The following is a 12,420-nucleotide window of genomic DNA, read 5'->3' on the forward strand; positions in this document are numbered from 1 at the left end:
AATGGAATTTTATAAATGGGGTGTGCGCGTGGTTTAACTCAACAAGAAACATCGAGAATGTAATTTTATAAATGGGGTGTGGGCGTGGTTTAACTCAGTAAGAAACGTCGACAATATCATTTTATAAATGGGGTGTGGGCGTGGTTTAACTCAGTAAGAAACGTCGAGAATGTAATTTTATAAATGGGGTGTGGGCGTGGTTTAACTCAGTAATAAACATCGAGAATGTAATTTTATAAATGGGGTGTGGGCGTGGTTTAACTCAGAAAGAAACATCGAGAATGGAATTTTATAAATGGGGTGTGGGCGTGGTTTAACTCAACAAGAAACATCGAGAATGTAATTTTATAAATGGGGTGTGGGCGTGGTTTAACTCAGTAAGAAACGTCGAGAATGTAATTTTATAAATGGGGTGTGGGCGTGGTTTAACTCAGTAATAAACATCGAGAATGTAATTTTATAAATGGGGTGTGGGCGTGGTTTAACTCAGTAAGAAACATCGAGAATGTAATTTTATAAATGGGGTGTGGGCGTGGTTTAACTCAGTAATAAACGTCGAGAATGGAATTTTATAAATCGGGTGTGCGCGTGGTTTAACTCGGTCAGAAACGTCGAGAATGGAATTTTATAAATGGGGTGTGAGCGTGGTTTAACTCAACAAGAAACATCGAGAATGTAATTTTACAAATGGGGTGTGGGCGTGGTTTAACTCAGAAAGAAACATTGAGAATGTAATTTTATAAATGGGGTGTGGGCGTGGTTTAACTCAGTAAGATTTTTTATGTGTTCAATTGTATTATCAATGCAATAATTTTATGTGTACAATAATTTGGCTCTGTGAAACCACGCCCACACCAGATTTCAAATCTTCCATTTGACACGTTCATTACTCAGTGAAACCACGCCCACACCCGATTTCAAATGTCCCATTGGACAAGTTCATTGCTCTGTGAAACCACGCCCACACCTGATTTCAAGAATCCCATTGGACACGTTCATTGCTCTGTGAAACCACGCCCACACCAGATTTCAAATGTCCCATTGGACAAGTTCATTGCTCTGTGAAACCACGCCCACACCCGATTTCAAATTTCCCATTGGACAAGTTCAATGTTCCGTGAAACCACGCCCACATCCGATTTCCAGAATCCCATTGGACACGTTCATGACTCAGTGAAACCACGCCCACACCCGATTTCAAATTCCCCATTGGACAAGTTCAATGCTCCGTGAAACCACGCCCACACCCGATTTCAAGAATCCCATTGGACACGTTCATTGCTCTGTGAAACACGCCCACACCCGATTTCCAGAATCCCATTGGACACGTTCATGACTCAGTGAAACCACGCCCACACCCGATTTCAAATTCCCTATTGGACAAGTTCAATGCTCCGTGAAACCACGCCCACACCCGATTTCAAGAATCCCATTGGACACATTCATTGCTCTGTGAAACCACGCCCACACCCGATTTAAAGAATCCCATTGGACACGTTCATTGCTCTGTGAAACCACGCCCACACCCGATTAAAAAAAATTCAAAAAAAAATTTCCAAAAAAAAATTCACACCAAAGAAACTCGTTCGTTCCGCGCATGCGCGAACGACCCATGAGACTCGTTCGTTCCGCGCATGCGCGAACGACCCCCGAAACTCGCATGAGCGCATGAGGTAAAAGTGACAGCTCCACCAATCAGGTTCCGAGGTGATTCGAGCTGCATAGCTAATGAGGTAAAAGTGACAGCTCCACCAATCAGGTTCCGAGGTGATTCGAGCTGCATTGATTCGCACTGAGCGCATGCGCGAACGACCCATGACACTCGTTCGTTCCGCGCATGCGCGAACGACCAAAGAAACTCGTTGGTTCCGCGCATGCGCGAACGACCCATGAGACTCGTTCGTTCCGCGGATGCGCGAACGACCCCCGAAACTCGCATGAGCGCATGAGGTAAAAGTCACAGCTCCACCAATCAGGTTCCGAGGTGATTCGTGCTGCATAGCGAATGAGGTAAAAGTCACAGCTGTTGCAGGACACATTTGGATTGAAAAAATTATTTATCCAAGCTATTTACAAAACAAACACAACCAAACAATTTGAAAAAACCAAACGAAACAATTTGAACACACGCAAAAAATGGGGAAAAAATTACTTTTGGAAATCTTTTTGAAAACTTTTTGAAAAAGTGTGGACCCTGACTGGGTGTGCAACTTCGGTTCGCTACCATCAATTCACAAACTGAAAAAAACAATCATACATGACGACAATTATTTTAAAATACGAACAGCATTTTAAAACAATATTCAAACAACAATATTAAATGATTATATATATATATATATATATATATATATATATATATATATATATATATATATATATATATATTGTGACGTCCACGGGACTTGAACAGTCCCGCCAACGTAGAATGAGCCGAAACGATGGAGGCGGATTATTTATTTATAACCCAAAGATGGCGGTTGTAATCGCTCTACCGCAAACGGGACGAGGAAGGTGGCACGAGTCGCTTTTCACTGAGTTGATAACGTTTATTCCTCTAACCAAAAATAACAAGACTCAGCAAGAAGAGGGATCCAGGGCGATTCGACGGGATGGTGTGGGATCGGGCGTGGGGGAAAACACAGACAATTCCAATGAAAAGACAAATCTCAAACCCTCGAAGGCGCCAGGTACACACACACACACACACACACACACACACACACACACACACACACACACACACACACACACACACACACACACACACACAAACAAAACGCAGCTATTCCTGGTGGTCAGGCTGGACCGTGGTGTGGATGCAACAGTCCTTGGATTATCGTTGGACGAGCTGGCCTTGCTCTCGTCGGGGGGGGGCAGGAGAAACCGTGGTGCTGTCAACCTCCTGGTCTTGGCCCAAGTCCGCTCACAGCCGCCAGGGAACCAGCTCCGGCACCAAACCGCGAGCAGGAGCGGGAGGCAGGTCCGCCCGCCGTTCGAACCCGTACTCCGAGCCAGCAGAACCCCAGAGCCAACCAAGGTGAGGCACGAGGCTCAGCAAGGCTACAAGACACGAAGAAACCAGGGCCGAATCAGCGCTACAACAAGCATGCTCCCAGCACAACAACCTCCACGCCAAAAAAACAGTGTTTCGGTACCGATCTTCTTCCTCTCCTTTTCGACCCCGAACAGAGCCTTTTTATCCTCCCGTCCTTGTCACTTCCAATCGAGCCGTTTTATTGGCCCACCGCCGTCGCCTTCCGCCAATCGTGATCACGGGGCGGAGCCATCCGCAGCACTGTCCTGTGACGTCACGGCAAGCCTCCAGAGAATACGAAAAGGGGTTTACGCAGACACACTTACCCTATCCCGTATCCCTATCTAATTACGTGACAATTATCATTTCCCCCTTGAAAAAATGGACACGTTCATTACTCAGTGAAACCACGCCCACACCCGATTTCAAGAATCCCATTGGACACGTTCATTGCTCTGTGAAACCACGCCCACACCACATTTCAAATCTCCCATTTGACACGTTCATTACTCAGTGCAACCACGCCCACACCCGATTTCAAATGTCCCATTGGACAAGTTCATTGCTCTGTGAAACCACGCCCACACCTGATTTCAAGAAGCCCATTGGACACGTTCATTGCTCTGTGAAACCACGCCCACACCAGATTTTAAATGTCCCATTGGACAAGTTCATTGCTCTGTGAAACCACGCCCACACCTGATTTCAAGAATCCCATTGGACAAGTTCAATGTTCCGTGAAACCACGCCCACACCCGATTTCAAATGTCCCATTGGACAAGTTCATTGCTCTGTGAAACCACGCCCACACCAGATTTCAAATGTCCCATTGGACAAGTTCATTGCTCTGTGAAACCACGCCCACACCTGATTTCAAGAATCCCATTGGACACGTTCATTGCTCTGTGAAACCACGCCCACACCAGATTTCAAATGTCCCATTGGACAAGTTCATTGCTCTGTGAAACCACGCCCACACCTGATTTCAAGAATCCCATTGGACAAGTTCAATGTTCCGTGAAACCACGCCCACATCCGATTTCCAGAATCCCATTGGACACGTTCATGACTCAGTGAAACCACGCCCACACCCGATTTCAAATTCCCCATTGGACAAGTTCAATGCTCCGTGAAACCACGCCCACACTGGATTTCAAGAATCCCATTGGACACATTCATTGCTCTGTGAAACCACGCCCACACCCGATTTAAAGAATCCCATTGGACACGTTCATTGCTCGGTGAAACCACGCCCACACCCGATTAAAAAAAATTCAAAAAAAAATTTCCAAAAAAAAATTCACACCAAAGAAACTCGTTCGTTCAGCGAATGCGCGAACGACCCCAGAAACTCGTTCGTTCCGCGCATGCGCGAACGACCCATGAGACTCGTTCGTTCCGCGCATGCGCGAACGACCCCCGAAACTCGCATGAGCGCATGAGGTAAAAGTGACAGCTCCACCAATCAGGTTCCGAGGTGATTCGAGCTGCATAGCTAATGAGGTAAAAGTGACAGCTCCACCAATCAGGTTCCGAGGTGATTCGAGCTGCATTGATTCGCACTGAGCGCATGCGCGAACGACCCATGACACTCGTTCGTTCCGCGCATGCGCGAACGACCAAAGAAACTCGTTCGTTCCGCGCATGCGCGAACGACCCCAGAAACTCGTTGGTTCCGCGCATGCGCGAACGACCCATGAGACTCGTTCGTTCCGCGCATGCGCGAACGACCTATGACACTCGTTCGTTCCGCGGATGCGCGAACGACCCCCGAAACTCGCATGAGCGCATGAGGTAAAAGTCACAGCTCCACCAATCAGGTTCCGAGGTGATTCGTGCTGCATAGCTAATGAGGTAAAAGTCACAGCTGTTGCAGGACACATTTGGATTGAAAAAATTATTTATCCAAGCTATTTACAAAACAAACACAACCAAACAATTTGAAAAAACCAAACGAAACAATTTGAACACACGCAAAAAATGGGGAAAAAATTACTTTTGGAAATCTTTTTGAAAACTTTTTGAAAAAGTGTGGACCCTGACTGGGTGTGCAACTTCGGTTCGCTACCATCAATTCACAAACTGAAAAAACAATCATACATGACGACAATTATTTTAAAATACGAACAGCATTTTAAAACAATATTCAAACAACAATATTAAATGATTATATCATATATATATATATATATATATATATATATATATATATATATATATATATATATATATATATATATATATATTGTGACGTCCACGGGACTTGAACAGTCCCGCCAACGTAGAATGAGCCGAAACGATGGAGGCGGATTATTTATTTATAACCCAAAGATGGCGGTTCTAATCGCTCTACCGCAAACGGGACGAGGAAGGTGGCACGAGTCGCTTTTCACTGAGTTGATAACGTTTATTCCTCTAACCAAAAATAACAAGACTCAGCAAGAAGAGGGATCCAGGGCGATTCGACGGGATGGTGTGGGATCGGGCGTGGGGGAAAACACAGACAATTCCAATGAAAAGACAAATCTCAAACCCTCGAAGGCGCCAGGTACACACACACACACACACACACACACACACACACACACACACACACACACACACACACACACACACACACACACACACACACACACACACACACAAACAAAACGCAGCTATTCCTGGTGGTCAGGCTTTACCGTGGTGTGGATGCAACAGTCCTTGGATTATCGTTGGAAGAGCTGGCCTTGCTCTCGTCGGGGGGGGGGGCAGGAGAAACCGTGGTGCTGTCAACCTTCTGGTCTTGGCCCAAGTCCGCTCACAGCCGCCAGGGAACCAGCTCCGGCACCAAACCGCGAGCAGGAGCGGGAGGCAGGTCCGCCCGCCGTTCGAACCCGTACTCCGAGCCAGCAGAACCCCAGAGCCAACCAAGGTGAGGAACGAGGCTCAGCAAGGCTACAAGACACGAAGAAACCAGGGCCGAATCAGCGCAACAACAAGCATGCTCCCAGCACAACAACCTCCACGCCAAAAAAACAGTGTTTCAGTACCGATCTTCTTCCTCTCCTTTTCGACCCCGAACAGAGCCTTTTTATCCTCCCGTCCTTGTCACTTCCAATCGAGCCGTTTTATTGGCCCACCGCCGTCGCCTTCCGCCAATCGTGATCACGGGGCGGAGCCATCCGCAGCACTGTCCTGTGACGTCACGGCAAGCCTCCAGAGAATACGAAAAGGGGTTTAAGCAGACACACTTACCCTATCCCGTATCCCTATCTAATTACGTGACAATTATCATTTCCCCCTTGAAGAAATGGACACGTTCATTACTCAGTGAAACCACGCCCACACCCGATTTCAAGAATCCCATTGGACACGTTCATTGCTCTGTGAAACCACGCCCACACCAGATTTCAAATCTTCCATTTGACACGTTCATGACTCAGTGAAACCACGCCCACACCCGATTTCAAATGTCCCATTGGACAAGCTCATTGCACTGTGAAACCACGCCTACACCCGATTTCAAATATCCCATTGGACACGTTCATTACTCTTTGAAACCACGCCCACACCCCATTTCAGGAATCCCATTGGACACGTTCATTGGTCTGTGAAACCACGCCCACACCAGATTTCAAATCTCCCATTGGACAAGTTCATTGCTCTTTGAAACCACGCCCACACCTGATTTCAAATGTCCCATTGGACAAGTTCATTGCTCTGTGAAACCACGCCCACACCTGATTTCAAGAATCCCATTGGACACGTTCATTGCTCTGTGAAACCACGCCCACACCAGATTTAAAATCTCCCATTTGACACGTTCATTACTCAGTGAAACCACGCCCACACCCGATTTCAAATTTCCCATTGGATAAGTTCAATGTTCCGTGAAACCACGCCCACACCCGATTTTAAAAATTCCATTGGACAAGTTCATTGCTCTGTGAAACCACGCCCACACCTGATTTCAAGAATCCCATTGGACACGTTCATTGCTCTGTGAAACCACGCCCACACCAGATTTCAAATCTTCCATTTGACACGTTCATTACTCAGTGAAACCACGCCCACACCCGATTTCAAATGTCCCATTGGACAAGCTCATTGCACTGTGAAACCACGCCTACACCCGATTTCAAATATCCCATTGGACACGTTCATTACTCTTTGAAACCACGCCCACACCCCATTTCAGGAATCCCATTGGACACGTTCATTGGTCTGTGAAACCACGCCCACACCAGATTTCAAATCTCCCATTGGACAAGTTCATTGCTCTTTGAAACCACGCCCACACCTGATTTCAAATGTCCCATTGGACAAGTTCATTGCTCTGTGAAACCACGCCCACACCTGATTTCAAGAATCCCATTGGACACGTTCATTGCTCTGTGAAACCACGCCCACACCAGATTTCAAATGTTCCATTTCACACGTTCATTACTCAGTGAAACCACGCCCACACCCGATTTCAAATGTCCCATTGGACAAGTTCATTGCTCTGTGAAACCACGCCCACACCTGATTTCAAGAATCCCATTGGACACGTTCATTGCTCTGTGAAACCACGCCCACACCAGATTTCAAATCTTCCATTTGACACGTTCATTACTCAGTGAAACCACGCCCACACCCGATTTCAAATGTCCCATTGGACAAGTTCATTGCTCTGTGAAACCACGCCCACACCTGATTTCAAGAATCCCATTGGACACGTTCATGACTCAGTGAAACCACGCCCACACCCGATTTCAAATTTCCCATTGGACAAGTTCAATGTTCCGTGAAACCACGCCCACACCCGATTTCAAGAATCCCATTGGACACATTCATTGCTCTGTGAAACCACGCCCACACCCGATTTAAAGAATCCCATTGGACACGTTCATTGCTCGGTGAAACCACGCCCACACCCGATTAAAAAAATTCAAAAAAAAATTTCCAAAAAAAAATTCACACCAAAGAAACTCGTTCGTTCCGCGCATGCGCGAACGACCCCAGAAACTCGTTCGTTCCGCGCATGCGCGAACGACCCATGAGACTCGTTCGTTCCGCGCATGCGCGAACGACCCCCGAAACTCGCATGAGCGCATGAGGTCAAAGTGACAGCTCCACCAATCAGGTTCCGAGGTGATTCGAGCTGCATAGCTAATGAGGTAAAAGTGACAGCTCCACCAATCAGGTTCCGAGGTGATTCGAGCTGCATAGCTAATGAGGTAAAAGTGACAGCTCCACCAATCAGGTTCCGAGGTGATTCGAGCTGCATTGATTCGCACTGAGCGCATGCGCGAACGACCCATGACACTTGTTCGTTCCGCGCATGCGCGAACGACCAAAGAAACTCGTTCGTTCCGCGCATGCGCGAACGACCCATGAGACTCGTTCGTTCCGCGCATGCGCGAACGACCCATGACACTCGTTCGTTCCGCGCATGCGCGAACGACCCCCGAAACTCGCATGAGCGCATGAGGAAAAAGTCACAGCTCCACCAATCAGGTTCCGAGGTGATTCGTGCTGCATAGCTAATGAGGTAAAAGTCACAGCTGTTGCAGGACACATTTGGATTGAAAAAATTATATATCCAAGCTATTTACAAAACAAACACAACCAAACAATTTGAAAAACCAAACGATACAATTTGAACACACGCAAAAAATGGGGAAAAAATTACTTTTGGAAATCTTTTTGAAAACTTTTTGAAAAAGTGTGGACCCTGACTGGGTGTGCAACTTCGGTTCGCTGCCATCAATTCACAAACTGAAAAAAACAATCATACATGACGACAATTATTTTAAAATACGAACAGCATTTTAAAACAATATTCAAACAACAATATTAAATGATTATATCATCTATATATATATATATATATATATATATATATATATATATTGTTGCGGTCTTCGCGCCCGCCGGCGTGCTGACGGCCACGTAACTCGAATCGCGGCACGTCGCCCACCGGACGGACAATCCAGTCGTGACCCTCTCGGACTAACGCCGGGAACCAGTCACGGGTGGACCTTTCGGTCTCACCGCGATCGAGCCAATCAGCCCCCGCGTGGGATAGGGTTGCTCGCCAAATTCGAACTACCTAAGTACCCACGCGGAGGGTAGACCGGGCGATCGCACCTCGCCGCAGGTCGACTTCGGACACGGGCCACTTAAGCGACCCGTTCCGTACTATCAGAATAACCGAGCGGTGTTATCGTCGACCTCGACGGTTCGATTAATTATCGGGCGTATTCAGCCCACTACCAACCCTTTACGTGAAGCAAGATGGGGATTCAATGGAGGAAAAAGACGAAGCGAAGCGGGAAACAGTTCAACAATAAAGCACATTTATTCGCGACGAACGGAAAGCACACAAATACAATTCCACCAAATGCACACAAAAAAGAAAACACAATTCCATTTACACAAAAAGCAAACATAAAAGTGAAAACACAGTGCAGAGCTAATACCGACTACCGAGCACACGGCAACACTTATACAATTCTACTTCACAGACGGCGCCGACAACACATACCCAAAACCAAGGAAAAGAAATACCCTCAAGAATGAGGTAGGCCTGGGGCCGAGACCTGGTCGGGCCTACCCGTCTGGTGATGAGACGCGGAGCGGCGATGGCCCCGCAACCCGCGGGCCTCGTGGACAGTGCCTGGCAGGGGGTGGGAACGGGGCCCCCTTGGTCGCACTATCTCAGCGCGGGGGGAAACAGGAGGGGGTTGCTGATGCTCGGGGTATAGAGGATCTTTATTATGTGCGACGAGCGTCTCCACCTCGGCCAGGTCGCGCTGCCGGCCTCCCTCGGGCGCGCAGCTCCTTGCACGACGCGAGCACCCTTCGTCCGACTCGCCGCCTCTCCACAGCTCGTCCCCTCCGTTCCGACTTCAACGCACACGACGAGCAGCTCCACCGCCCGCGAAGTCTTGTCCCTCTGCTTCCGACTCCTTCGCCTCGTTCCGACCTTTACTACTCCTTCTCTCGTTCCCTCTTGCGACTCTCCGACCCCTCGTTCTCGTTCTGCTGACTCTTTCACTTCTTGCGACTCCTTCGTTCCGACTTTTACCACTCCTTTGACTGACGAACACCGTCCTTTTATCCCCCCGTAACTTCGCCTTTTACCCCCTCCCTTTGACCTTTCACCTCGCTCCCCATTGGCCCGAGAAAAAGTGGGCGTGAAGGCTTTTTGATCCACAAATTTGCATATATCGATCGCCCTGGGGGCGGGGCCAATTCGCCCCTCGCTCACCGATTGGACGGCAAAAAGTGGGCGTGTGTCGTTTTCGATCCGTTTTTGAAGCAGAAAATCCGTGATTTTGTACACGCTGTTCAACGTGCGCCCTACACGAGTCCAGCATCGGTGCCCATGAGTGGCGCGAGATGACGGTGATGCGATGGTGGCGAGTTGCGACGGTAAAGGTCATGGCGGTTGTGGTGAAGCGGCGTTGTGGTTGGTGGTTGTTGTTGTGGTTGTGATGGTGGCGATTGGTCCAAAATAAAGATAGTAAAAGAAAAACGGCTATCCTGAAGAGTCGCAGCACGTATAAATGACATGTATTCCCACTAGACAACGGGTTTGGGCCTAACTACACATGCACTTACCGAGATACCTCACCTAAGGGACCTGAATGGTGGTTTGCGAATCTGGTAACCACAACAATATATATATATATATATATATATATATATATATATATATATATATATATATATATATATATATATATGTATATATATTGTGACGTCCACGGGACTTGAACAGTCCCGCCAACGTAGAATGAGCCGAAACGATGGAGGCGGATTATTTATTTATAACCCAAAGATGGCGGTTGTAATCGCTCTACCGCAAACGGGACGAGGAAGGTGGCACGAGTCGCTTTTCACTGAGTTGATAACGTTTATTCCTCTAACCAAAAATAACAAGACTCAGCAAGAAGAGGGATCCAGGGCGATTCGACGGGATGGTGTGGGATCGGGCGTGGGGGAAAACACAGACAATTCCAATGAAAAGACAAATCTCAAACCCTCGAAGGCGCCAGGTACACACACACACACACACACACACACACACACACACACACACACACACACACACACACACACACACACACACACACAAACAAAACGCAGCTATTCCTGGTGGTCAGGCTGGACCGTGGTGTGGATGCAACAGTCCTTGGATTATCGTTGGACGAGCTGGCCTTGCTCTCGTCGGGGGGGCAGGAGAAACCGTGGTGCTGTCAACCTCCTGGTCTTGGCCCAAGTCCGCTCACAGCCGCCAGGGAACCAGCTCCGGCACCAAACCGCGAGCAGGAGCGGGAGGCAGGTCCGCCCGCCGTTCGAACCCGTACTCCGAGCCAGCAGAACCCCAGAGCCAACCAAGGTGAGGCACGAGGCTCAGCAAGGCTACAAGACACGAAGAAACCAGGGCCGAATCAGCGCAACAACAAGCATGCTCCAAGCACAACAACATCCACGCCAAAAAAACAGTGTTTCAGTACCGATCTTCTTCCTCTCCTTTTCGACCCCAAACAGAGCCTTTTTATCCTCCCGTCCTTGTCACTTCCAATCGAGCCGTTTTATTGGCCCACCGCCGTCGCCTTCCGCCAATCGTGATCACGGGGCGGAGCCATCCGCAGCACTGTCCTGTGACGTCACGGCAAGCCTCCAGAGAATACGAAAAGGGGTTTACGCAGACACACTTACCCTATCCCGTATCCCTATCTAATTACGTGACAATTATCATTTCCCCCTTGAAGAAATGGACACGTTCATTACTCAGTGAAACCACGCCCACACCCGATTTCAAGAATCCCATTGGACACGTTCATTGCTCTGTGAAACCACGCCCACACCAGATTTCAAATCTCCCATTTGACACGTTCATTACTCAGTGCAACCACGCCCACACCCGATTTCAAATGTCCCATTGGACAAGTTCATTGCTCTGTGAAACCACGCCCACACCTGATTTCAAGAAGCCCATTGGACACGTTCATTGCTCTGTGAAACCACGCCCACACCCGATTTCAAATGTCCCATTGGACAAGTTCATTGCTCTGTGAAACCACGCCCACACCAGATTTCAAATGTCCCATTGGACAAGTTCATTGCTCTGTGAAACCACGCCCACACCTGATTTCAAGAATCCCATTGGACACGTTCATTGCTCTGTGAAACCACGCCCACACCAGATTTCAAATGTCCCATTGGACAAGTTCATTGCTCTGTGAAACCACGCCCACACCTGATTTCAAGAATCCCATTGGACAAGTTCAATGTTCCGTGAAACCACGCCCACATCCGATTTCCAGAATCCCATTTGACACGTTCATGACTCAGTGAAACCACGCCCACACCCGATTTCAAATTTCCCATTGGACAAGTTCAATGTT

The 12,420-nt window shown here is 48.0% G+C and overlaps 2 long non-coding RNA genes across 3 annotated transcripts; both read right to left on the reverse strand.

Annotated features, from left to right (window-relative positions):
- Window positions 1-2,528: 2,528 nt before the first annotated feature.
- Window positions 2,529-8,847, reverse strand: LOC147008333 (uncharacterized). 2 transcript variants are annotated; one of them, XR_015053401.1, is made up of 3 exons: window positions 8,694-8,847; window positions 3,159-8,536; window positions 2,529-3,063 (listed from the first exon to the last, which is right to left on the reverse strand). It is a non-coding gene; the product is annotated as an uncharacterized LOC147008333 (long non-coding RNA). The 2 variants fall into 2 exon arrangements; XR_015053402.1 differs by having other exon boundaries at window positions 3,159-5,974; window positions 6,070-8,847.
- Window positions 8,848-10,902: 2,055 nt separating this feature from the next.
- Window positions 10,903-12,144, reverse strand: LOC147008334 (uncharacterized). The gene is made up of 2 exons (XR_015053453.1): window positions 11,527-12,144; window positions 10,903-11,431 (listed from the first exon to the last, which is right to left on the reverse strand). It is a non-coding gene; the product is annotated as an uncharacterized LOC147008334 (long non-coding RNA).
- Between the last annotated feature and the right edge of the window lie 276 nt (window positions 12,145-12,420).

This window comes from Eptatretus burgeri, chromosome 19 (genome assembly GCF_056783735.1).
Source record: "Eptatretus burgeri isolate ZD-2024b chromosome 19, Ebu_testis_v1, whole genome shotgun sequence".
NCBI classification, from domain to species: Eukaryota; Metazoa; Chordata; class Myxini; order Myxiniformes; family Myxinidae; genus Eptatretus; species Eptatretus burgeri.